The 26,925-nt window shown below is 33.6% G+C and overlaps 1 protein-coding gene and 1 long non-coding RNA gene across 5 annotated transcripts in view; one reads left to right on the top strand and one right to left on the bottom strand.

Moving 5' to 3' along the window:
• ADGRB3 (adhesion G protein-coupled receptor B3) overlaps nucleotides 1-26,925 on the bottom strand; it is a 909,716-nt gene that overhangs the window by 129,537 nt on the left and 753,254 nt on the right. The window lies entirely within an intron of this gene.
• The window catches only part of LOC141523802 (uncharacterized), a 120,310-nt gene that overhangs the window by 30,988 nt on the left and 62,397 nt on the right, over nucleotides 1-26,925 (top strand). For both annotated transcript variants that reach the window (XR_012478602.1, XR_012478601.1), the window contains exon 4: nucleotides 1,154-1,290. This is a non-coding gene — a long non-coding RNA (uncharacterized LOC141523802). The remainder of the gene's footprint in view (nucleotides 1-1,153; nucleotides 1,291-26,925) is intronic.

The raw sequence follows: 26,925 nt of genomic DNA, 5'->3' as shown, positions 1-26,925 counted from the left end.
AAGCCCAGAAAGGAAAGAATACAATATTTAGAAGATTATGACTGACTGAATAAAAGGCTGAAGTCAAGATTGATAAAGATTGACAAAAGACTTATTTGGTACTTAAGAGATCAATGTTAACATCAAAGCAATTAGTTTCAGCTAAATGTGGAGGTGAGAATCCAGATTGAGAAGATTTAAAAGTGAGTTGGAGGAAAAGCAGCGGAAGTATCCAAGTATAGACTGCTTTCTGAAGGCCAGTTTCTTCATTTTACATTTGAGAAAATCATCCAAAGACAGGGGACAAACAAGACAATCCAAATTTTTCAGGAGGTATTTAATTAATTTCTTGATATGGAAAGGAATATTATTTCATTTTCCAAGAGTGGATGTTGCTACTGTCTCTATGGATGAGGTCTTAACCTCTCTGGCTCAAATTTAGTGGTCACAGTTGGCATAATGGTGAAAACTTGGTGGAATGTGATTTTCCCCTAAACTGAGTAACATTTTGAAAGTTGCAGAAAGGTAAAGCTTAGTTCTGTGAACCTAGTTATAAGTCCAAATATGGTGCTATTACATATTTATCCAGGCTGTTCTTTATTAGATTTAAAATTTATCATCTCCTTTAAAAGTCAATTGCTTTCTTCTGATGCATTTGGATTTATGTTTGTTTTCTAAGAGTAGAAGCATTTCAGGCCTTGGGTGCCAGAAAGTTTCTAGTTTATAATAACAATTTTCTAACTGTTTTCCAATAATGAATGCTTTCTAGAAAGTGGCAGGATGCATTATGGTACACAGAAAATACTGGTCTAGAGTCAAAGGAGATCAAGTTTTGAAGACAAGTCACTTCACCTCATTGGGCCTCACTAAATAACCTCTTCCTGTTCTAGACCTATTTTCTTTTGATGTTACAAATTATTGCTGATGTGTAAAGATAGTTGATTTATACTTTAATATGATCGGAAGCAGGACTGACAACTGCTTCTACTATAAAACAGAAATATCTTGCTCTCTCATTGTCTACTGGACCATCATGAAACAAAGCATTTAAAAAATCTAAATTAGAAAACTTCTCTTGGTGAAAGGTATGCCCTTACATTACTGAAGAAAAGTGTGCATTGGTTTATGATTTGATTAAACAGCTATGAGATGGGTTGAATTGTTTTATTTGCAGGTAACATTCTTTTGACAGAACTTTCATGTGAATTAACTGGCATTTGGGAATAATTCAGGAGAGAATTCTGAATGTCTGGAAGTGGGCCATCAGTTTGATAGAAAGAAGATCCTATTGAGCTTTTCTCTACTATTGTGGTAAGTTTGTATCTTCCTTGAAGTTTTCTCTTTTACATTCTTTTGTTCTTAATCATGAGATTATGTGGTTTTTCTTTTGACATTGACACTTGTCAAGAAGAGTTTAACATCCAATTGAACTGCCTACTTTTTTGTCTTCAAGCTGTAAGAGCTAGAAATTCAGTCCAAAGGATGTTAGTGTAGTCAATATAATTCACTCTCCAGCTAGTTTGACCGTTTTAGACTCAGAAAAAAGAGTGACAATAAGAATATGAATATGATGAAGAGTACGAGCCAAAAATCTCTAGTCTTTTCTTCCACATAATTACTAATTAATAAAAATTAAACAGTCCTGGGGAACAGATTTAAAAACCCCAAAAGGTGAATCAAATATTTCTCATTCTTCCCTAACTTCCCTTCTATCACCAATTTGGGTAGGAACACTTTTACCATATACTTCAAAAACTGTTGAATAGGAAATTGTATTGATTGTGAGTAGCATAGACTTGTTACAATAGTGGGAGCCTGGTGGTTAGTAGAAGAGAAAGCAGTGGGTATTTTCTCTAACAGATTCATATTTCTTTCTCCACTGAGATTTTGATTATAGAAATAAGATACAGAGGAAAATATAGAAGCATTGATGTATAGAAGGATAGAAGCATGAAAGTATACATTTCTGTCCGTGTGTTAAAGGTTAGTTATAACTTAAAGAAATGATGTGTTATGTTCTTCCATTGTTCCATTTTCCCTAATTATATTAAGAATATACTAAATTTAGCATTTATTTATAGGTGTTATATTTTACAAGGGGTGACAATTGTCATCCATAATATATTCAATAAGGTAGTTAGATGACATAGTGGATAGAGCATTGGCCCTGGAGTCAGGAGGAGCTGAGTTCAAATTTGGTCTCAGACACTTAATAATCACCTAGCTTGTAACCTTGGGTAAGTCACTTAATTGCATTACCTTGCAAAATAATACAAAAAAATAATAATATATTCAACAATTTAAATGACTTTTTGACATTGCTAAGGTACCCCATTGAGACTGGAGATTACAGAACTATGCTTTTCACTACTGGATTGGAACAGCCTATTGAAGTGATTCAAAAAAGAATTATAATTGCCCACTGGCAATTATTTTTTGGGAAAAATAAATAACTGTCAGAATCAGTCAGAGTAGATTTGGGTGGATTTTTTTGGCCAAGAAGATACATAACTGGGCATAAATATAAAAATGTGTTATGTAATGTATTGTAGTATTGCTAATGGGCAGGAATGGAAGGGGACTGGAAAATGAAGATATAGAAATAAAAATTTTCATAGTAATGTTAGGATCAAAACTGAAACTAGTTATATCTGAAAATGAGTTCCATTTTTTTCAAAACTTCTAAATATTCCTATAGAAAACTCCCAGTATCAGAATTTAGAGTTAAAAGACCCCGGAAATCATTTAGGCCAACCTTCTCATTTTATAGATGATGTAGTTAAGGCACTGGGAGCTTCAATGGTTTTCCCATGGTCAAAAAGGTAGTAAACATCAGATGTAGGATCTGAACTCAATTTCTCTCACTCCAGAATCCATGCCCTTTTTACTATGAAACAGACTACTGGATAGAAAAAAGAATTTGGGGCCAAGGTTCAAATCTTAACTCAGAGACTTACTAGCCTTGTGACCTTAGACAAGTCAGTTCACCTCTATTAGTGTCCATTTCTTCATCTGTATAATGAAGGGCTTAAAATCAATGGCCTTTAAAATACCTTCCAGCTCCAAATATCTCACTCTGAGTTCTATAAGGTCATTGGATGTCAGAATTATGGATTACTAGGATTTTTTTTTTTATTTTTAATTACTGGATCCCAGTGCTATTCACCAAAGACAAAGACTAGGGCAAATGAAAGGAGATGGAAAGGGTGAATTAATAATCTGGAGGCAGTGATCTAATTTAGGAACTATTATGAGATGACTCTAATATCTCAATCTTTATAATGGATGAATTCAGACACTAATGTACCACTTCTCTGCATCACAAAGAATTTACAATAGTCCACTAAATTAACATCACAGTTGATTAAACTTTATTTTCTGTGGAATAGATGAAGAGAAGGGAATGCTACAGCAGAGAACTACTTTGCCTTTTGGAAAGACAACTCATCAGAATGTAATGCTTCTGTTGGAAATTGAATTCAACCTGTTCTCCCAGATTGTCACATTTAGTACTGTTCAAGAAATATGTAGCAAATATTGAAAAGGTTCCACATATTCAACTTGCCCTGAAAAATTTATGAAAGTACATATGATCTTGACATTTCAGTTGGTACCCTATAATTTGCCTTTGTTTCCTAAAAGGATATGCTCAACAGCTGAGACAATAGAAACTATGACCTATATGCAGTGGAAAGCATTAGTGAACTATTATGACTATCTGGAAGTCTTATAAAATCATCTGAGTACTTCCTGTAATAAATCAGGAAAAAGTTCCTTCTCTATAAACAACAGCTCACAAATAACAACTAACAGCTTAACAAAAAGAGACAACACTTTCTGTATACTGATGTGAGAATTTTGAGTTAGTGCCTGTAAAGCATTTTGTGTTACTTTGAAAAAAAAGCACTGTATTTATTAATGCTTAAGCCTTACCCCATGGCAGCTCCTTGTTGTTGTGTTTTTATTTCTATACTTCATAAGTAGAGAAAACTTTTCCATGTTACTTATGTAAATCATTCAAAATTGCTATTCTGTAAGTACTCTAATACTTTGAAGAGTCTTTGATTTCATTAATGTAAGTACTCCCTCCCATTCGCTGCCAGAGTCCAAGCAAACAAATAACAAGACAATAAAAACCAACAAAAAATTCTCTCATCACCTCATGGAAAAATTTCTGGTATAAGCAAGGATTTCCATTCTTCACTAGTCTATTTTTAGGATGATAAATGTGATTTATTTGCAGATCCATTCTTGGGATTTTTGTAGCTTGATAAGATCTAAATACCTCTGTACTCTATTAACATGGTCTTTGAAAACATATCTCTATGGCATGATCAATGTCAGAAGAGCTGTTTTGCTGGATTTATCTTGTAAATATGCAGAAGAAATCATGTTTAATAGCAGGGAATAATGTTCCAATTCCCCCCCCCCCAAACCAGTGGACATGGATGTTTCAAATTATAATGGCAGTTTTACCTCAGTAATATCCTTTCTTAAAGAACCTCCATTGGTAAGCAACCTGAGAACTGAATAACATTATTGGAGAGATAAGGAAATGGGGACAGAAGCAGCAAAAAATGGGTTAACATATTACACTTTCAGAGATCTTTAATCAATAAATTGATTGATTTAATTTTCCTTTGATGATCAATGGTATAAGGTCTATGAAAAACCTTTTTCTGGATACAAAACTCTTTATCAAAAGAAGAACAGAGACTGAAATGGGAGACTCAACCTAAACTATTATTACATTAAGCCATTTGAAAAAAATCAGATGACAGAATCGTATTGCATTTGAGTACTTCTATATTGTAGAATTTTCCTGTGCTATTTTATTTTAGATCAACTTCAGTATATATTTTATGAATCCCATGAGCCTAGCATAGCATCTAGTACCTCATAGGTGCTTACTAGAGGCTTTTTGAATTGAATCTAATTTATAAGGTCCTCTAATTGAGAGGCATATATTTACATCCTTAAAAAATAAACTCAGGTGTTCACTGTCCACATTTTGAACTTCTGAAGGTTGTTTAATATCATGTCTCTGTCCTCTGTGCTTTTTTAACACCTACCAATTTAGTGCCATTTGTGAATTTCATTAAAATGATTCTAACTCCCTCTTCCAGATGGTTTCTACTCTGTCTTCCTGATCATTAATGAAGACATTAAATAACAGGCCTAACACCAGCCCCTGAAGAATTCCAGGAGACACCTCTCTGAAACTCAGTGCCATCTATCATTATTCTTTGTTTACAGCCCTTCTGGCAGTTTTTAGCTGATGTATAAGCTCAATATCCTTGCAAAATTTAAATGAAGTACAAGTACTATTATTTTTTATTCAAGTATCTTATATTTCATAGCAAATAAAAATGATCATTTAAATCAGTATTGATGAGTCTAAAAACACAATAAAATAGAGTAGAGAGAGGGGATTGGATCCGAAGTTAAAAGAACTGAGTTTGAATCCCTGCTCTTTTATTTACTAGCTGTATGATTTGGGCAAGTCACTTAACAGTTCAGGACCTCAGTTACCTCATCTGTAAATTGAGACAGTTGGTTTAAGTGACTTCAAAAGTGCTTTTAAGCTCTAAATCTTTCAATTTCTCATCCACAGGAAATGAACCCAGAGATATGCCTAATGCTATTAATTGAATATGTGAAAGCAGGACATGAAGCAAAACAAAGTTACAAGGGAAAGAGACTTTAATAGGAATTATGTTGTAAATGGATAATTGGCTAAATGCCATTACACGATGTTATAGGGAAATGATTTTAATGTGTTAGCAGTGCTATGAAAAAATATATTGGTTGCTTAGCCCTACATATCTAAAATTATATTATATAGCATCAGTCATCAAAACTGTCTGGTATTGACTAAGAAAAAGAGTGGTGGATCAGTGGGATAGACTTGGTGCAATAGCAGGAAACAATTGTAGTAATCTGCTGTTTGATAAACCCAAAGAGTCTTTGATAAAAACTGCTGGTATAATTGGAAGTTAGTATGGAAGAAACTTAGATAAGACCAACACCTCATACCCTTTACCAAGATAAGATCCAAATGGTTACAGGATTTGGACACAAAAAACCAATATTATAAGCAGTCTAGAAGATCAAGAAGTAGTTTACCTGTCAGTTCTATGGAAATGGAAGCATAAGTTCATGATCAAGGAAGAGATAGAGAGCATCACTAAAAACAAACTAGATGATTTTGATTATATTAAATTAAAAAGCTTTTGCAGAGACAAAACCACTGTAACCAAGATAAAAAGAAATGTAGTAAACTGGGAAACAATCTTTACAACTGGTATTTCTGACAAAGGACTCATTTCTAAAATATACAGAGAACTGAGTCAAATTTTTTAAAAAACAAGCCATTCCCCAGTTGACAAATGGTCAAAGGATATGCAAAAGCAATTTACAGATGAGAAAATCAAAGTGATCCATAATCATGTGAAAAATTGCTCTAAATCATTACTTATTAGAGAAATGCAAATTAAAGCATTTCTGAGGTACCACCTCACACCTCTCAGACTGGCCAATATGACCAGAAAGGACAGTGATCTATGTTGGAAGGGATGTGGGATATCTGGGACACTATTACATTGTTGGTGGAGCTGTGAATTCATCCAACTTTTCTGGAGAGAAATTTGGAACTATGCCCAAAGGGCAACAAAAATGCACATACCCTTTGATCCAGCAATACCACTACTGGGTCTATACCCTGAAGAGATGATGAAAAAGGGTAGAAACATCACTTGTACAAAAATATTCATAGCAACCCTGCTTATGTTGGCAAAGAATTGGAAATCAAGTAAATGTCCTTCAATTGGGGAATGGCTTAACAAACTGTGGTATTTGTATGTCATGAAACACTATTGTTCTATTAGAAACCAGGAGGGATTGGGATTCAGGGAAGCCAGGAAGGATTTGCATGAACTGATACTGAGCAAGATAAGCAGAGCCAGAAAAAACTTGTATACCTTAACAGCAACATGGGGGTGATGATCAACCTTGATGGACTTGTTAATTCCATCAGTGAAACAATCAGGGACAATTAGGAGCTATCCACAATGGAGAATACCATCTGTATCCAGAGAAAGAATTGTGGAGTTTGAAGAAAGACCAAGAACTATTACCTTTAATTTAGAAAAAAACTGATGTTATGCAATCTTGCTATCTCTTATACTTTATTTTTCTTCCTTAAGGATATGATTCTTCTCTCATCACATTCAATTTGGATCAATGTATACCATGGAAACAATGTAAGATTGGCAAATTGCCTTCCGTGGGGAGTGGAGGGAGGGAAGTAAGATTAGAGGAAAAATTGTAAAACTCAAAATAAATAAAATCTTTAAAATGAGAAAAAATATATTGGTTAAAGTAATGTTGAGAAGAATATGACTGACATTATTTATTTATTTTTGAACAACATCTCAGAAAAACCAACTACATATATAGCTGGAGAAATAATTCATATGAAGAAAAAAAAGGGAATTATCTAAAAGGGACCATCCTGGATGCACAGAGAACTTACTAAATTAACTTGAAAAGGCACATATAACTATGTCTTTGTGAAAGCATAACTTGATCTTATAAGAACAACATCAGGAGAATTAAATCTCAGAATGAACTGAAGTGTACAAAGAAAATTAAGCATGATAAAGATTTATTTATTTTTCTTAGTCATATTGAGAAAGAGAAGAAGACTGAAGAAGTAAGAAGTATCTCTTGGGATAGAAAGGACAATAGAAACTGACAAAAGCGAAAAAAGGACTGATCAGTACCAGTTTTTAGAGAAAATGGTAGTTGAGCTAGGAAAAAACTAAGAAAAATGGCTAATACAAAACTGCATTTAAGAGCAGTAAGACAATTGTAAGAAATCATGTAGCACCCTTGATGAATTTGTCTGTCAGTCCAGATAAACAATATTCTTGGAATATGAGTGCTAAACTACTTTAGTAATAACTGAAAGATCATAGAGATGTCACATGCCTGAGTATCCCAACCTAGATTAAAATATAGTTGGGGAAATATTGAATAAAGTAGAACAAAAATACAATACAACCTGAGTAATCTTAATTTGTGGTTTTCTAAATGAATATGTGTGGTAGGAAACAATTCACTTGACTTTAGCAACAATACTTCATGATAGACTAAGGTTTCCTTTTTTAGTCAAGGTAACTAAAGTGATGAAAAAAAGCTGGAGAGAGAGAGTTACATAATTAGGGTAAATCTTTTGATGAAATCTCTCCTATTTGAAAAACAATGGAGAAATATGAATCAGTCAATAATATAATTATTTGAGTGGGTTGATCCAAAGAGTAGCTACTTGCCATTAATGGGAAATTTGTAAACTTGGCAAGAAAGTCTTCAGTGACTTGCACTAAGGATATGTACTAAGTCCTATGCTACATTTACATTCTTATCAATTAATTGAATAAAATATAGATATATTTTCATCTGATGTGTCAATGGCATAAAAATGGAGGAATAGATAGTACACTGGATGACAGTCAAGATTTAAAAGACTGCAGCAACAACAAAGCCTTGAAAGGCTGAAATTTTGAGTCAAATAAAATGAAATTTATATATATGTGTAATATACATATTTATATATATGTTACATATTTATACATGATATAGAAATAAGTTGAGTATACACATATACTCATAAACATATGTATTGATATAATTTTCTCAGTGATCATAAATCACATATGGAACTTCAAAATCCCAATCTTTTTTTCTATGAACCTCTTTTTTAGCCATTCGGCTCCCCACTTTCTGAAGTTGCTTTTCTAACCCAAATAAATATATGCTTTTACGCATGTTTGTGTGTATGAACTTTAGGTAGAAAGGTAGGTAGATAAAATTCTACACTTTAGGACAGAAAAAACAATTTTGCATGTGGTGTGGTGGGGGGTATGGTTCAGTCAAAAAAGCTATTTGGATTTTAGTATATTTTAAGTTCAACAGGAATCAGTAATGTGATTAATGAACACTGAGAGGTCTAATATTATCTTAAGTTTCATGAAGATAGATAAATAATATCTATTATTGTACTTAACCCTGGTCAGATATGTGGAGTATCAAGTTCATTTCTGGGTGTCATATTTTAGGAAGGACAGTGCCATATTGGTGAGTGTCCAGAAAAGTACAAATAGTCTAGTGAAGAATTTTGAGCTCATGCCATATAACTGACTAAATGATTGAATGACTGAAATTTTTTTTAAAAAAGCATTTGGCATGAGGGTAATGGCAAGATGTCCAAAGAATAGGCTTTAAAGTGAAGTGTAACTTAGCCCCTCCTGAAACAATAGATACACACTGCAAACAAAACTGTAAGACCCCAGGGTGTTTAGTTTTGAAGATGTAAAGATTACTTGAAGGGTTTCAAGATGCTTTGCCCAGAGAAGAGAAAAATAGAGGGAAGGAACAATAGTTATCTTCTAGTATCTGAAAGGCTCTTATCGTGAAGAGACATTATCCTTGTTTTGTTTGTCCCCAGGAGGCAGACCTACAATCAATGGGGGAAAGGGGATGGAAGGGAGAGAAGAGGTTGCAGAGAGGCAAAATCAGATACAGAAAGAAGAGACACTAATAATTAGTGTTCTTCAAAAATAGAATGAATTTTTCTCAGGAGATATTAAGCTCCCATTCACTTAATGTCTAGCAAAGATTTGATAACTTCTTGGGTATATTGTTGAGGGAATATTTGGTGAGGGTATACACTCTGAGATATTTCTAATTTGGAAATTTTGTGATTCTTCAATATTCTTACAATCACCTTGCCTCAAGGGTATGAGGTGATATGTTTTAGCATTTAAATTAATTTTTATACTACTCCATACAGTAATTAAATTCAAGGAAAATATAGAAAAGATGTAGTCTTAAAAAATAAGGCAAGAACATACTTATAGTACTGCATCTTAGAATATAAGTGATGTAACATTTAGGGTAACTATCACATGATCTGCTGATTTATTTAAATTAGATCAAAACACGTGATTATTGTTTAATATAAATTATTGATTCCTCATCTCTTTCCCTATATTAACTATTGGAAGTGCTTTCTTTTCTTGGCCATCCTCCAAGTGTATCCTTTCCCTATATACTTTCAATAAATGCCTTAGCTTCCTATTTCACTGAATGATTTGTGATTAGAAGGTGAGAGCTCATATAATCTTCTGCTTCCATCTTTCAAAACTATTATCATCATTATGGACTTCTTTCTTTCTCTCAGAATAAAATATATTCCTTTCTAAGCTTATTTATAAAATCCTAGAATTAGATACAGAAATGAACTTAGAGGTCATCTATTCTACCTTCTGCCCTTTTTACTATTAAGGAAGCTGAGTATTAAATAACTTGCTTCTTTTGGCTCCCCAGTTTCTTCTCTTTCAATTTCTCCCTTTTCACTAGTTCTTTCCCATATACCTACAAACATCCAGTAGTCCTAAAAGTTCTTCCTTTGAACTTTCTTTTTGAACTAAAATCCTATCTCATTTTCAATTCCTGATAAATTTGAAAAAGAAATTTTATGTGCTTCACTTTTAAAAACTATTTACAATCTGATTTCTGCCCCAGCCCTCTACAGAGATTGTTTTCAGAAACGTGATTAAAAACTGCCAGATTACCAAATCCAGTGACCTACACTTGGACTTCACTTTATTTGAGTTTTCGGTAATATCTGCTGTTGTTAAGGATTCCTTCCTTCAAAATACTTTTTTTCTTGCCTTTAGAAATGCTAGTCTCCAGATTCTTATTACTGTCCAGTGATTCTTTTATCTCTTATCCCTTTCCTAAATCTTGAAAGGTATGCATTCTGACTTTTTCTCTTCTCTCTTTAAACTCCCATTTCATAACCTTATTTAATCCCTACATTCCAATTATCACCTCTATAGAGATGACTGTGCTGATTATATCTTGAGATATAATATCTCTATGGTGTTTGAGTTGAGTTCTAATCCAAAATTTATAAACACTTGAAATACAAATGATAATGTTCTATCCATACTTCCAATTCAACAAAATGTAGCTTCCCCCCCAAAAGAAACTCTCTTCTTTCTAATTTTACTATTTCTATCTAGTAAGGCAATGGAAAAATAAGGGTTAGCCAGATATTTTGGGCACAAGGCAACACTCTAGTTGGTCTTATCTCTCATGCCAGAAAACTCTGCCCTTGAACCTGGCTAAATCAGCAGTCACCCCACTGAACCTCACCCTGCACCCACTTGGTATTGTGCACACTCAGTCTGACCATGTCCCTAAGAGTAATCCCTGTGTTGTTATAAATATAATTCCTAAGTTCCCATCATGTAGTTGCTGACATATCCCCTTATCTACCTCATGCAGGCCTGTGGACCATGCCAAACTAACCACTTTGACTAAAGGTCACACTCTGAAGCCTTTGTCAGCATTCCTCGCCATATTCCTCACCTGTTCTTCTCTTGGGAGCCAAATAGTCCATCCCATTACTTGGCCTTTTGTGCCTTCTCAACAATAGAGTTCTAACCTAAGGAGACTCAATTGTAAGTGCTCTCATTGCCACTCTGGATAGACTCACTGGCTTTAGTAGCATCACCATTTTGTCCAGTTTCCCAAAAATCTGAAAACTTGGCAAAATCTGTCACTGTTAATTCTCTTTCACATCTCATTTTCAGTTAGTTGCTGAGTCTTCTTGATAGCTATCTTTGTAATATTTCTCTCTTCTTCTCTAATGTCATTCCCACTGGATTACTGAAATAGAGCTCAGTTTCTTATTTTCTAACTTTTAACTCTCTCAAATCCATAAGCTATTTTTAATAATAACTCATCCTAACACTTCATATATATTCAAATAAATTCAACAATTATTTATTGTTTGCCCATTGGACAGAGAACTATACTATGTTGTGCAAGGATAAAAAGTTTTGATAATACTAGAGTCTTGCCCTCATGGAGCTTATAGTCTGGTCTTTATATAAATAAATCTGATGCAAAGTCACACACACACATATAAAATAAATGTATGTACATATATTTATATGCATATACATATATAAATATATTTATATGAATACAAGTATTTTAGAGAAGTGAAAATTAAAATTTATGAAAGATGCCAGGAAGAAAACAATAACCTTAGTTACATTATCGAAAGAATTTTGAGGATGGATAAGAAAGATGTTACTGAAATAGAATTTTTAGGATTTGGCAAGTAGGATGGGAGGTGAAAGATAGAAAAGGTAAATGAGCTTAATTTTTAAGTGTACATGTATGGATTTGCAAATGGATGAAGGATTGTAGTTTAATAGAGAGATTAGATTGAGATTTACAAATTTGAGAGTCTTATGAGTAGATGTGAAATATGAATATATGAAGATGATGAGACTACCAAAAGGGTATAGAAATAAAAAAGTAGAGAGTCCATGTTGGACCTTAGAGGACATCTAGGACAGAATGAAGATGATATCTATCAATGGAGTTTGCGGAGTAGACAGGAAGAAAGAGAAAAGAGAATACAGACACAGAACCAACTATATAAAGAAGGCTGAGGACTAAAAAAAGTAATTGAACTTAACAATTAAGATAATGACATAACCTTAAAGTAAGGAAATAAAGCTATTTAAACTTTTGTAGATAAAATGTATCGCTGCTGTCTCTCACTTAACACATATTAAGTGCTTGATATGCTTATTAATTGATAGATGGATTAACATGAAATGGAGGTAGATTACATATGACAAAAAGCATATTAAGCTGAATGTCTTTCTTGTTTCCTAAATCCTATGGATAACATTTTAATGACCTCTTCCTGTTTGACTGTTTCTGCTTTAGGTCAGGAAAGAGAATGTGAGGTTGGCAAGTAGCTTACAGAGGCAGTCAGGTCAACACTTTGCTGTACCTTTGATGTCTGTTTTATAAGTATGTCCTTAGTTTTCTGATTAGAGTTAAATTCTTTTTGTTTATGCCAATGAAAAGAGCAGTCATGGAAGTGGAAAACTTAGTATGGGCAAAGTCAGTTCATGATTACTCCCTTAATTCTTAATTATATCCAAAAAAACATTTCTAGTTCTTGCTTCCTTGGTATACAGACTGCAAATCAAGTGAAGTTATTTTCTGATTTGATGATGGGCACTAATAATTAAAAGGTATGAATAAAAGTAAAACTCAAAAAATTGGTTTTATTTTTGATTCACAAAGTATTTCCAGGGACGCCATTTGCTAACCTAGAAAAAAAAATCTTTCTTTTTCTTTTCAAGAGCTCTGAATTGCACCTTGTATCTGCACAGATTTTGGTGTCTGAATAATCTCTTTATCTCTCTGACATTATCCTGATCAAAGTCCTTAAATGATTTTCTGTTTTGGTCCATTTTGGATTTACAGAGATATTTGGCCCTGACCTTTTTTAGTCACATTCCTCTTCTTACCTTCCAGATTCTAATTTCTTTATATACAGCTCATCTCTTTTTTTATTGTTAGTCTCAATTCATCTTTTCAGTTTCTAACAGCTAGGAAGAATTGCCAACAAATACTTGATATTTATTGCAATAATATAATTTTAAAAATTTATATATTTTTCATGGATAGAACTGAACAGATTCTTAGGTATCATCTAGTCCAATAACTTATTCAAAGGACCATAGACCCAGAACTGGAAGAGACTTCTACATGAGGCTATATAATCAATTCCCCCTTATGAGAAAGATGAGGAACTGATAATTAAAGTAGTAAAGGGTCTTCTCCAATGTCACACAGATAGTAAGTGGCAGGACTAGGATTTAAATCCAGATTGAAATGTCTTTCCATTGAACCATAATGCTTTCTTTCAAGTGTAGAATTTATAGGAGAACATTGTGTAGAACAACAGCAATTTTGATGCACAATAGACTATAATATGGTATCTTTTTTCCTCAGCAGGTGAACTGTATTATGATTAAAATTGCTGTGGGATTTTATTAGCCATTAACAACCACTTAATATGCAGTTGTTTTTCTCTAGTTATTCTATACAATGAGAAGCAAGGGGGCAATTGTAAGCTGCCATAGTATACCAAACTGTGTATGCATTGTAGAATCAATGCATTGATACACAAAGAAAACTATTGAAACTAAAGGAGGAAAATGCAGGATGTTTTTAAGTATTAAACCTCCTAACACACATTCAGCTTGATTATAATTATTTGTAATATATATGTTGCTTGCCAGGCTCCAGAACCTCTAGGAAACCTTACTCACAATCCTTTTAGTTGCCTTGTTTAACAAAATTCCTGCCATGTGTAGTGTACACATTTAAATAAAAATATCCCAAACTACCTATACTCATCAATCATGCATACTGACATTTTCGCTAAGCTGAAGAAAATGTCAGATACATTCTACGAATGATCTAATTTTACTTCTTAGGAAAAAAACAAAAATAATGAAGAGAATACTGTGAGGGTGGGGTTTTTTTTGAATACTATGTTTTGTAGTGAAGAAAAGCCTACAACATAGAATCAAGAAATTTGAATTTGAAGTCTGTGTCTGAAAAATTATTTCTTGAGTGAATATGCACACATATAGCCTCTTTAAGGTCCATCTGCTTCAAAAGATGTATGTAAATTAGGGGTGCTAATCTGTGAATTATATACCTTCCAGAATTGTAGGGAAAAAATTAGAATCTTAAAACATTAAATCAGTGTAAATCATCATCATCATCATCATCATCATCATCATCATCATCATCATATATTAAAAAAAGCTTGGTTTTACAAGACCACAGCTAACCAAATCTTGTGAATTCTTCCTTTAGGTCTGTGTGGATCACCTGTAGTTAATTTCTAGAAGGTCTTGAAAAAGAGTTTTATGTGATGGACAGGTATAGATGGGCAGTAATGTCCTTTACTAGAGTGAATTTACTAATTACTTGAATGTTCATTTGAATGTAGCTAAGCAAATGACCAAGTAATCAGATTTGGTGGGACAGCCACAACTTTATTAAGATAGAAACAAATAACTAAACAAATTGAGGCCAAGAATATATTATAATTACCATCACTACCACCACCACCATTATCATCACTGTGATAATATTCTGACAATGAGAATAAATGTTCTAAAATGCTTTCTATGGATGTTATCCATCTTTTTAATGTCAATATTCTACCAATGGTATTGAATGGCTTGAGAATTATATATTACTGAATTACCCAGATATCATTGGAGAGGTGCCCAAGTGGATTAAAAAAAAGGCCACTTCACTTTAGGAATTAAAAAACTCTGTGGAAGAAGTAGTGTATAAGATGTCATCAGAGAGGTATCTGATGGGAGGAAAAACAGATAGATAGGTTGCATGCTCCAAAAGTGGCACCAATATGTCTAAAGGAATACTCCTTAGAATCCTGAATGAACCACTCCTTCATTGCAACTCCCACTGAAAGAAAAGTACACACATAGAAGAGATCACAGTTCCTTTAAAAAATCTTAGTAAACTTTGGGGTCAGTATGCATTTGTCACATTCATTCTTATCTTCTACACTTTATATATCTAAAATCTTTGGTCTCAGGATGTCCTGAATCACTAAGGAAATATTCGATTATGTTTGGTGTACATCAGAAAAGTTAGACTGATGCCCTTTTTAAAGAACCATAAGAGATTTTTTTACTGAATTCTCAATTCATTAATAAATTTGATAAATTTTACTCTGTTGAGATGCCTTCATTATATTCCTGCATGTGTCTATGTGATCCCAAGAGTTATTTTATAAAAATCTTTACTGTTATTTTTTTTTTTTTTTTAGGTTTTTGCAAGGCAAATGGGATTAAGTGACTTGTCAAGGCCACACAGCAAGGTAATTATTAAGTGTCTGAGGCTGTACTTGAACTCAGGTACTCCTGACTCCAGGGCCGGTGCTCTATCCACTGCGCCACCTAGCCACCCCAACTATTATTTTTAAAGTAGAATATTCAGTAGAATGTAAATTTCTTGATGCTGGGAACTTTTTTTAAATTTAATTTTCTAGCACCCAGCACAAGGTAGGTTTTTAGAATCAAAGATCTAGAGATGAAAATGATGGCCCTGGAATCAGGAGTACCTGAGTTCAAATCTGTATCAGACACTTAATAATTACCTTGCTGTGTGGCCTTGGGCAAGCCACTTAACCCCATTTGCCTTGCAAATACCTAAAAAAAAAGATCTCAAATATCATTTGGTCCAATATATTCATTTTATAGAGGAGGAAACAGATCAAGAGAGAATATGTGATTTGCCCAAAGTCACACAGATAGTTTGCATCTTAATTAGGAGTTGAATCCAGATCCTTGAACCCCATAGCACTTGGACTCTTAGCTGGGTCATACTAGGTTCTTAGATTACCCAAGTGAACTCAAATAAGTTGAATTATTCTATTAAATCTTTTTCCACTTTACACTATCAAATTTTAGAGACTGGATTTAGTAAATAAGAAATAATTACATACAGATTAACAGAAGAATGAAAAGGCTTTGTCTGAGTTTTTAAACAATGATCTTGAAATGATTTTGAAACTGAGACCATATTCCCTTTGTCCACAGTTTATACAAAATTTTGTAATCTTCACAACATGCTTAACAATGACTGATTATTTGAAGAAAAATGTCTGTTGCCTTAAAAGTAATGAACAGAAAATGACTTCCCTAATTTCCATGATTGCTTGCAAAGTTCCCTTTTGATTCAATTTTTTGATTAAAAAAATTCTCACTAAACTAAAACTGTTAGTCATAGATACTGTCATGCACAATCATTGTCAAAGTAACCTATACTGATGTAGTTCATGCTAATTTTGAATTTACTATGTCATATTGTTGAAGGACAAATATTAGGGCAATATTCATTTGGCATTTCCTGCAATACTAAGGAAGTATTATCTTTGCTCCCTGGCATATATTCTGTGGGTCTCTGACTTCCTTCCCATTCTTATTCAGTACCTCAACCCATTTTGAGATGTAATTTCATTGAGAACAGTTTCTACCCTTTCCCCACTTCCTCCTTTACCCTTCTAGAATGTAGTCTCCTAAGGTGTATGCCTGACCCCAGTTATGTCCAGGTGTTGACCACTCCTTGGCTTCTCCTTCTGGATCCTTCTAGCACTGATAGTGGACTGGGTTACTTAAAAATCTGCTCACCCTCTCAGCCATGCTGACCTTAGTCTGGCTGCCAATGTGTTAGATAACAGTTCCTACTTTCCCTTCTCCATGCTTTCCTCCAACTTTCCCCCTTGTGCTATTCATGGCAGCTACTGTTGCTGCTGTTGCTGCTGCTGCCCCTTCTTTTCTTAAATTTACTATCTTATAAAAAGCTCACTTTCTTTAGCTTGCTGCCTTCTTTAAAAACTCTGTGAATTTACTTGCAATTTTTTGCAGTAACCTGTGAATTAAAATTTATGACCTTTTCTTACACTCCTGGTTCAGAGAGCCTTGTGATTTCTCCACCAATAAATGAACCCAAGCAGTCTTTGCAAGTCCCCCTTCCCAGTGATACCTATATCCTAGGCAATATGATATCTCTATGTGTTTTATTAGATCAGAATAAAGTAGTTATGTTTATATTTTGATAAAACTGTTACACTGATGATATTTGAGGCTAGAAGTCAGTAAATATTAGAATTGATTAGAATTGATTTTTTAAAAAGTAAAGTTGTTGAATATGAAGTTGTGAATATAATGAAAAGAAGACAGAATTAGAATATAGAAGACCTGGGTTAATGCATTAACACTACCACTTATTAGCATTCTGAACATTTGATAGTTAGCCTCTTTGATCCTCAGTACCCTTCTCTGTAAAATGAAGGTAATCCTTCCTGTCTTACATTATTGGTATGAGAATCAAATGAGATATAATATACATGATTATCCTTTGATTAATATAAAATATTTAAAAACTAGGACATTGCCATTACCTGCCACTGTTAAAATAAGTTCACAGCCAAACATATTCAGGTTTTATCTATGCCAAAAGCATTCCCTGTGATTAGATGTGAAAAGAGACTTAGTCTCTGTTTACCTGAGATTCCTAATCAAAAAATGGGTATTATCATAATGACCTTCCCTTACAGTGATAGAATATTTGATAGCTATTGTTTATTTTTAACAAATTTCAATTCATGACTATACTTGATTGGTACACTTATTAGTTGTTTCCCTTTTAGGATTTTCCTGATAAAGATACTGAGATTGTTGCTGTTTTCTTCTCTAGCTCCTGGAAACTAAGGCAAATAGGATTAAGGAACTTGCCTGAGGTCACACAGTTAATATGTGTCTGAGGTCAGATTGGAACTCAGTAAAATGACTTTTTTCTGACTCCAGGGACACCACTCTATCCACTGTGCCCCTTAGTTGTTTTTTATGCCTTCCTGAAATAGTAGTCAGGATCTGTGAGCCTACCAGTCTTCTACAAATATCAGATCTCCAGAGATAATGGAATTCAAAGACAGAAGCATCAGAACCAAAGGATCTGGTTGGAATCTTAGTTCTAGAAATCATTTATTAGTCAAATAAAATTAGATAACATGCTCTAATACTTTTTTGGAGGGGTGGTGGGGTGAATAGGGAGAGAACCAGATTTATGATTAAGTCAATTCAGGGAGCTGTAAATGAGGAATTTCCTTACTAATATGGTTCATTACCTTCTTTGTAACTTATAGACCCATAGAGTTGTTTGGGTAGCAACAAGAGGTTTCATGAATGTACCTCAACAAAATATTGTAACGTTCTTCACATTGTTAAGACAATAGAATTATAAAATTAAACATTTGAGAGTTTTGTTATTAATTAAAGGAATATTATTACCTAATGCCACAGCATGAAATAAAGTGTTCCTTACCATTACACATTTACGCATCCAAGTTGCATGCTTGGTTACAATAGATTTTTAGAAAGTTAGAAATGAGTTTGTTACATTTAAAGGACATTATTACTCTATTCAGGATGGAATTATGATATGAAGGACTTGAACTCAGGTTTTAAGTGACTTCAAAGAGTCATTTAAGAGAACTAGCTCTCTCCATTATACTTGACATTTTGTAGCAAAAGTTGGAATTGTGGAAGACTTCAGCTATTGTAAGAACCAACAAGGTTTCATGGTAGGGAGTCTCATATCAAAATATCAATCTACATAAAAGCATAATGTGCATTAATTGTAATGACTCTGACTTTCAAAAGCACAAAGATGATCATATAACCTTGATGAGTAAAATAGCAAAAATAAGAAACTTTATATTTCATGCTTAATATTAAGTAAGAATATCCCTTTAATTAATGACAATACTCTCAATTGTTTAATTTTTTACAGTTGTTTCTAATATTTTGTGAATTCAGACTTCTGCAGGATTTTGTTTCTTTTAGATGATTTAAGGGGTTTAAGAGAAAGGAGGCTACTTTAACAATACACCAATAATATTCAGTAATGTATATAATATGCTGCAGACTAATATGCCAACAATATAAATCATCTTCCATTTTTTCATTGCATTTTTCTGAATTTCTTTGATCCTTTACATTCTTGTTTTTGTTTTGGGTTTTTTTAGGTTTTTGCAAGGCAAATGGGGTTAAGTGGCTTGCCCAAGGCCACACGGCTAGGTAATTATTAAGTGTCTGAGACCGGATTTGAACCCAGGTACTCCTGACTCCAAGGCCGGTGCTTTATCCACTACGCCACCTAGCCGCCACTAATCAGTTACACTCTTTTGAGTATCCTACTCATATGTACACATTATTACCTCGCTCACTATTAGCTATATCATAGATCCGGAACTAAATGGGTATTTAAAAGTCATTTTGGTCTTCTTTAATTTTCAAATTAATAAATTGAGACTCTATGATAGGTTAAGTAACTTGGCCAATATTACACTACAATAGGGACAGAGTCAAGATGACAATGGGAAACTAGAAAGCTGCAGGAGATTTTCCTAAAACAACTTTAAATGAAGTCTATAAGTAGACCCTAAAGTGATTGAACCCACAAAAAAATAATTCTCAACTTAAGATATCATGGAGGAATGTCAGTTAAGGTCTGCATCATGTAGGTAAAAGGAAATATAGCCCAATATAGACTGGAGAACTGGAAAGCCAGAGAAAGACTCTTAGCCTCAGCACAGTTCAGGTCAGGGCTCCGCCAGCCAGCAGAGCAGCAGGCTAGTAGTTAGAGTCCCAGCCTCAAACTGGAAGACTAGTTTGCATTATCCTAACATAGAGAATAAACCTCTACCATGAAACAGCATAAGTGATATCATTGGCAAGCAGTAAGCCAGGAACCAGACTCCTAGCTTTGTCATACAAAGCTTGGGATCGTGCCCCTTTTGTGCAAGGAGCAGAGCTCAACTGTCATAATGAACAAAAAACCCCCCAAAATCAGAAATCATAAAAAGCTACTATTTTGATAGGGACAATAAAAAACACTTTCAGAAAAGAAAAGCTGTGACAAAATGCCTACATGTGAAGCCTCAGAGAAGTTTATGAATTAGACTCCAATCCAAAAAGACCTCTTGGAAGAGCTCAAAGAGGAGTTTAAAAACCAGAGAGAAGAAAAATGGAGAAAAGAAATGAATCATGCAGAAGAAATATGAAAAACCGATGGAAGAAAGCAATACCTTTAAAAGTTAAAATTAACCAAAGAAATCAATTCCTTTAAATGACCAAGTGGAAAAGGAATATAACTCATTAAAAAGTAAAATTGACCAACTGGAAAAAGAAACACAAAAGCTAACTGAAGAAAATAAAACTCTAATAATTAGAATTGGACAAACGGAAACCAAGATTCCATCAAACAAAACTAAAAAGCTGAAGAAATAGAAGAAAATGCAAAATATCTCTTAGGAAAAATGACTGACCTAGAAAATTTCCAGGAGAAATAATTTACAAATTATTGATCTACCTGAAAACCATGGTCAGAAAAGGTGCCTGGACAATATTTAATGCAGGAAATTATTGTGAAAAACTGCCCTAATATCTTAGAACAAGAAGATAAAATAGTCCTTGAAAGAATTCATAGATCAATCCAAGAAAGAGATCCCCAAATAAAAACTCCAAGGAATATTATAGCCAAAATTCAAAGCTCTCAATTAAAGGAGAAAATACTTCAAGCTGTCCAAAAGAAGCAACTTAAGTACCAGTGAGTAAGGATTAGGCAGGGTTTATCAGCTTCAATATTAAAGAATCAAATGACTTGGAATGTGATATTTGGGAGGGCAAAGGAACTTGAATTATAACCCAGAATCAACTACCCTGCAAAATTCAGCATATCCTTTCAGGGAAAAAGATGGATTTTCAATTAAATAAAGGACTATTAAATTTACCTGATAAAAAGAATAAAACGGAACAGAAAAATTTGATCTTGAAATACAAGACTCAGGAAATGCATAAAAAGATAAACAGAAAGAAAAAAAATATTAGTAAATAAGACTAAATAGGAAGACAATACCTGTAAGTCTTGAGAATTTTATTTCTTTTAGAACAATTGAAAGAAACATCAGAAGGTAAGATTTGGGTATTTCCATTAGAAAAAACTAGAAGGAAGGTACTCAGATAGTGGGGGTATGGGTGTGGGTATGGGTATGATCAAGATGTAATGGTACTTTATTTAGCTCATTGGGGTTGAATTTTTGTTGAGATAGCTGGAGCGAGGGTATTCAACAGAAGGTATGAGTATAAATTGATTATGTTGGGATGATGCTTATTATGTCCCTTGAGAATTGTACTTCTATCATAATAATTGAAAGGAGTATACAGAGGGTGTGGATAAAAGGCAGATATATATAAAACAGTTAAGACTTGGAAAAAAGATTGTACTGGCAGAAGAAGGTGAGGGCATTAGAGGATAATTAACATGACATAAAGGGAGAGTAGGGAAGAGTGCAAAAACTGAGTTAATTTTATTCTCAACAAATTCAGCTCCAAGAAGGAAGGGTATACATTCCCAATTGGGTTTAGAAATCTATCTTACCCCAGGGAAGTAGGAGGAAACAGGGGAAAGGACAGTGTGAGGCAGATAGGGTCAAAAGCCAAATATTGGTGAAGAAGAATAAAGGGAAAGGGAAAGAAAAGTTCTAATGGTGGGGGGGAATAGGATGAAGGGAAAGAAAAAGGTTTTGCACAAATAAAACAAGATTAGAAGGGATGAACCAAGAGAACAATGTGCACATTAACCACAACATTGTGAGATAATCAACCTTGAAGGAGGCAGCTCCATATTAGATTAGCTATGGATAATCCCCATCCAGAGGAAGAAAAACAAAACAAAAACAAAACAAAACAACCCTTCAGAATCTGATGAACATTTTATAAAAATTATACCTTATGTATCTCTTTCCCTCAATCCTACTTCCTCATAGCAAAAATGACTAATCTGTAAACATGTTTATCAAAAATATGCATATACAATGTTTGAGTTTTTTTGCAAGGCAATAGGGGTTAAGTGGCTTGCCCAAGGCCACACAGCTAGGTAATTATTAAGTGTCTGATGCCAGATTTGAACTCAGGTACTCCTGACTCCAAGGCCAGTGCTCTATCCACTGTACCACCTAGTTATCCCTACGTATATACAATGTTAACCTGACTGTTTGCCACTGTGGGGATGGGGATGAGAAGGGAGGGTGGAAGGAAATTTTGTAACTTAAAAATATACATATGGATTAATGCTAAAAAAATAGATGAACTTAAAAAAAAAGATTTGAAGGGACACAGAAAGCTATGAAATAATTTGCACTGCTTGTGCTTCTATAAGAAATAATGAACATTTTTAAGCCACACCAACTCACTTGCTTTCTCAAGAAGGGTGGGGTGGGGTGGGAGGAAGGGAGAGAATTTAGAACTCAAGATTTTGGAAGTAAATGTTGAAATTTGTTTTTGCATGTAGCTAGGGGAAAAAAAAATCTAAAAATAAATAAATAATTGGTGGAAGGGCTCTGGAAAAGCTGGAAAGATTTGCATGAACTGATGCTGAATAGAACTAAGTGAGTAGAACATTGTAGACATTAACAGCAATATTGTGAGATGATCAACTATGAGAGATGCAGTTCCTCTCAGCAGTTCACTGATCATGGACAATCCCAAGAGACTTATTAAGGAAAATGCCATCCAATCTAGAAAAAAAAACTGTGGAGTCTGAATGCCTAGCAAAGGATACTATGTTCTCTTTTTAAAACTTCTATTTTGTTATTTCTTTCTATCTCATGATCTTTTTTATCCTTAGTTCTAATTCTTCTTTCACAACATTCCTAATATGGAAACATGTTAAACACAATTGAATGTGGATAACATATTAGATTGACCACTACCATGGAGAAGAAGGAGGGAGGAGAGGGCAGTGGAAAAATGTGAAACTCAAAAGCTCACAAAAGGATAAAAGTTGAAAATTATCTTTGCATTTAATTAGAAAAAAATAGAGATAGGGAAAAGAATCCTCCCTCCAAAAAATAGGGAGTATTTCTAAATCATCACTCCATTTCTTAGTTAAGTGCACTGAAGAAAACAGACACATTTGCCAAATATATTTCAGACTAAACAAAAATTCATAACAATGCACTTTCCTTTTTTGCATCATTTCCTTATATTTTTGCAAGATACTTTATAAAGATATTGGATAGTAATTTTTAAGTTCACATCATATTAAGAAGAAGAAATAAATGTATTCCACACTTTGTAATCTGTAATTGAGTGATCTACTCAAGTGTCAAATAATATGGAAGCTTAATACTATGGAAAGAAAATCACAGAAGGATTATAACTTGCTATATATCTATTTGATGCAATGCCAACTTTGGCATGCCAGAAGAGAATGTCCCCAAAATAAAACTAATCTCAATTGCAGAATAAAAGGTGAGAACCACTTTGTCAAAATAGAAAGTTCAGTTTAATTACACATAGAGAAGGAAAGTATTTCTCTGAGATGAAGTCTTCTTATCCATCACTGCTTTTTAGAGGAACAAGTATTTTGCTTCTACATTTATAACATTGTCAAATGAATTTTCAGTAAATGACTCTAGCTGGTGAGGACAGGTTTTATCATTGTTCTTGGCAGTGTGAGTAAAGGCTTTCAGCTCCAAATCAAACTTTAGTCCATTCTTCCGGGTAAATGAGACAATGAAAGTAATGTTAATGTAATTGCTACAGTGGGATATGGACAGTCTCTGGTGTACAGTGAGTAAAATCAGAAGTGGTAGAATAGTAAAGTTAAATCAGTTCAATTATTTTACACAAAAATCAATCTGAAGGCTCCAGCCAAAGAAGAGCTTGTTTGTTGAGAACAAAGGGTATGTAGGTCTTAGGAATAAAGAGCACCATCGCTCTGGGGAACAGAATCTGCCACTGCTTGTTGCAACAAGAGTAGAACACCCACAATGCCCCAGGAGTTTGTAAGGCAAATCAACCCTCCAGCTGCTTTAAAGTGTTAACATAGCAGTCTTGTCAGGATTGTGATTGCTTACAAAGAAGCTCAGTAGAAAGAGCAGTAAATTCAGTTGAGTATAATGTCAAACTTTAATGTAAAGAAATTATATGTGACTCTTTCTTCATTCAAAAGCAAATGGCAGCCTTACTAAAGCAGGGACCAAATTGTAAGACAACACAATAAGGGCATGTCTTTACTTTTGAATAAATCCATTTTAAACTTTGATTAAAAATGCCATAATTATATACAAGTGATGTTGGAAAGTGATATAATAGATTCTCACAGGGTAGTGTCCAAACTGTATCTTTCCATTGTGCTATACAGGCTAGCCCCCCTTTTAACCAATCAATATTTCTTAAAGGTTAAAGCAGTAAAACAAAACAAGGCTAAAAAGTATTCTAACTACTTTTAGGTTCAGTCAAGAAAAAGTGATGTCATCAAATCATTGCATTAATAACTGTGGGAAGATAAATATATTTCACACAGAATGTACTTTTTTTGTTTAGTTTGCAAATGTATACATATATATTCTACTTTCATGAATATTTTAATACCTATTAGCACAGTACATCTAATGTGTCATGAATGTTATTTTTGATGAATTAACTATTATACAACAGAAACAACATTTCCTTATTGCTATAATTCATGGTCCTTCATTTAAGATTTTACAGTTGCCTAAGTGACTGATGACAATGAAGCCAATGGAGCTTATTTTCTTTAACAAAACAGCAAAATGCTTAACTAATGCCATTATAAGATACTAATAGAAGATTAAAATTATTTACTTTGACTCACAAAAATTACATGAAACTAAAAGGATCTTTTTAAATAGTAAAACTGCTTTCTCAAGATTAAAGACAAAGTTAATTTTCTCATTTTAACTTTTTGATACAAAAAAGCATCTCTACTCGGTATTTCCCAACTTTGCCAAAAGTATAAAAGCTATTTGGCTTTAAAAAATAGTCTAATAGGAAGGGGCTGCTATATATAATACAAAAAACTTAACATCCCACCGAGCGAACAGATTAATACCCTGACAAGTACAAACTCTGCTTTTATGTTCCATCTGTCACAATAAATCTTTCATAGAGTTAACTGAATGTATGAAATAATATGGCTTTTGTGCTAAGATCTCTAGAGATATTAAGGCTAAGAAAGTGCATCTTCAAAGTGTGGAATGGGGAATTTTCCATTTATATCCTATTAAAAGTTACAGGAGGCTACAGGCTATTACCCCCACCAGCACAATGCAGGCACAAATGATCTTAAATAGTTGTCCTAGAATAATTATTTTAAAGGAAAAAAGGCATATAAAATTTATTTTCCCCACCCCCATTTTTTCAATGAGAGACAATTAAAACCCTATATAATCTTTTGAAGATATATCAAATAGCTAATTATTATCTTTAATCCATATGCATTTCTAAGGGACACTGAACTCCATCTTTATTTTAGTTTTTGTTGTTTCCCACTCTTTTCCCTTCCCCACTCTAGAAAAGAAAACTTATGGTGAAAAGAAAAACAGAAACAAAGGAAAATGATCTCTACATATTTATTGAAAGTCTTCTAAAAGGACTCACAAATTCCTATTCAGTCAGGTTAAATATGCCATATTCTTAAAAAACTACTGTAAGTAAAGTTGCCTTTTGGACTAGTACAGAGAGTACTAGTACAAAATAAGTCAACTGGTTATCTCAGAGTCATTTGTCTTATGTAGATGGGCATTTCACTTTTAAGAGGAGTATTTCTGACACATTTTAAGAGGAAATAAATTTGCTTGATTATGTGTATCATAACCATAGGCTGATGAAGAAAATAAAATGGGCATTTTTTTATCCTCCCAAAAAGAGAGGTACCATTTTAAAACCATGATTATTTATTTTTGTAATTTTAGATCTGGGAATATATGCTATGGAGAAGTTAGAAAAATTAAGCAAAACTTTGTTTATGTAAGATTCAATACTCCAAGACCAGAAAACAAATCTTACTTAATTTTGCTTGACTTAATAAGTGACAGAAGAAATAAAGAAGAGTGTGGCTCAAGAAAAGTGGATGTGTATATCTTTGTGTCTATGTATGCATATGGGTATGTATGCCAGTATAAGGAATTTGAGTATATTAGAAGCTAATAGGATTGCTATTTTTGGTTGACATCAATTGAAAACTATCAAAATGGTCCAACATTATAAGTCAATCTCAAGGTTCTATTTGAGGCTCAGATCATGAACTGCCCTATAGACAATAAAATCCTTTTGCTGCTTTAATAATTAGACTCACTTGAATGGAATCTAAGAATAATGATCCTTGCAGGGCATTGTCAGTAAAAATAATAATTTATCAGTCTAGCATAGTAGATAGTCAATCTTGAAGTTAGAAAGACAGGAGTTCGAGTACCCTGTTACCCTTGATCACCAGTGATCTAGACAACTCTCTAAGAGTATAGTGAAATAGTTATTGAATAGTCCATTGCAGTTAACCTATTTCCAAGATAGTGCTATTATGTAAACCTTGCTTAATTGGTTAAGAAAAGACTCAGTGAGATGAAGTGATTTGTTTAAG

This window comes from Macrotis lagotis, chromosome 5 (genome assembly GCF_037893015.1).
Source record: "Macrotis lagotis isolate mMagLag1 chromosome 5, bilby.v1.9.chrom.fasta, whole genome shotgun sequence".
NCBI lineage: Eukaryota > Metazoa > Chordata > Mammalia > Peramelemorphia > Peramelidae > Macrotis > Macrotis lagotis.
The sequence above is the reverse complement of the archived record's forward strand: the minus strand, read 5'-3'. Positions and strand labels throughout refer to the sequence as shown.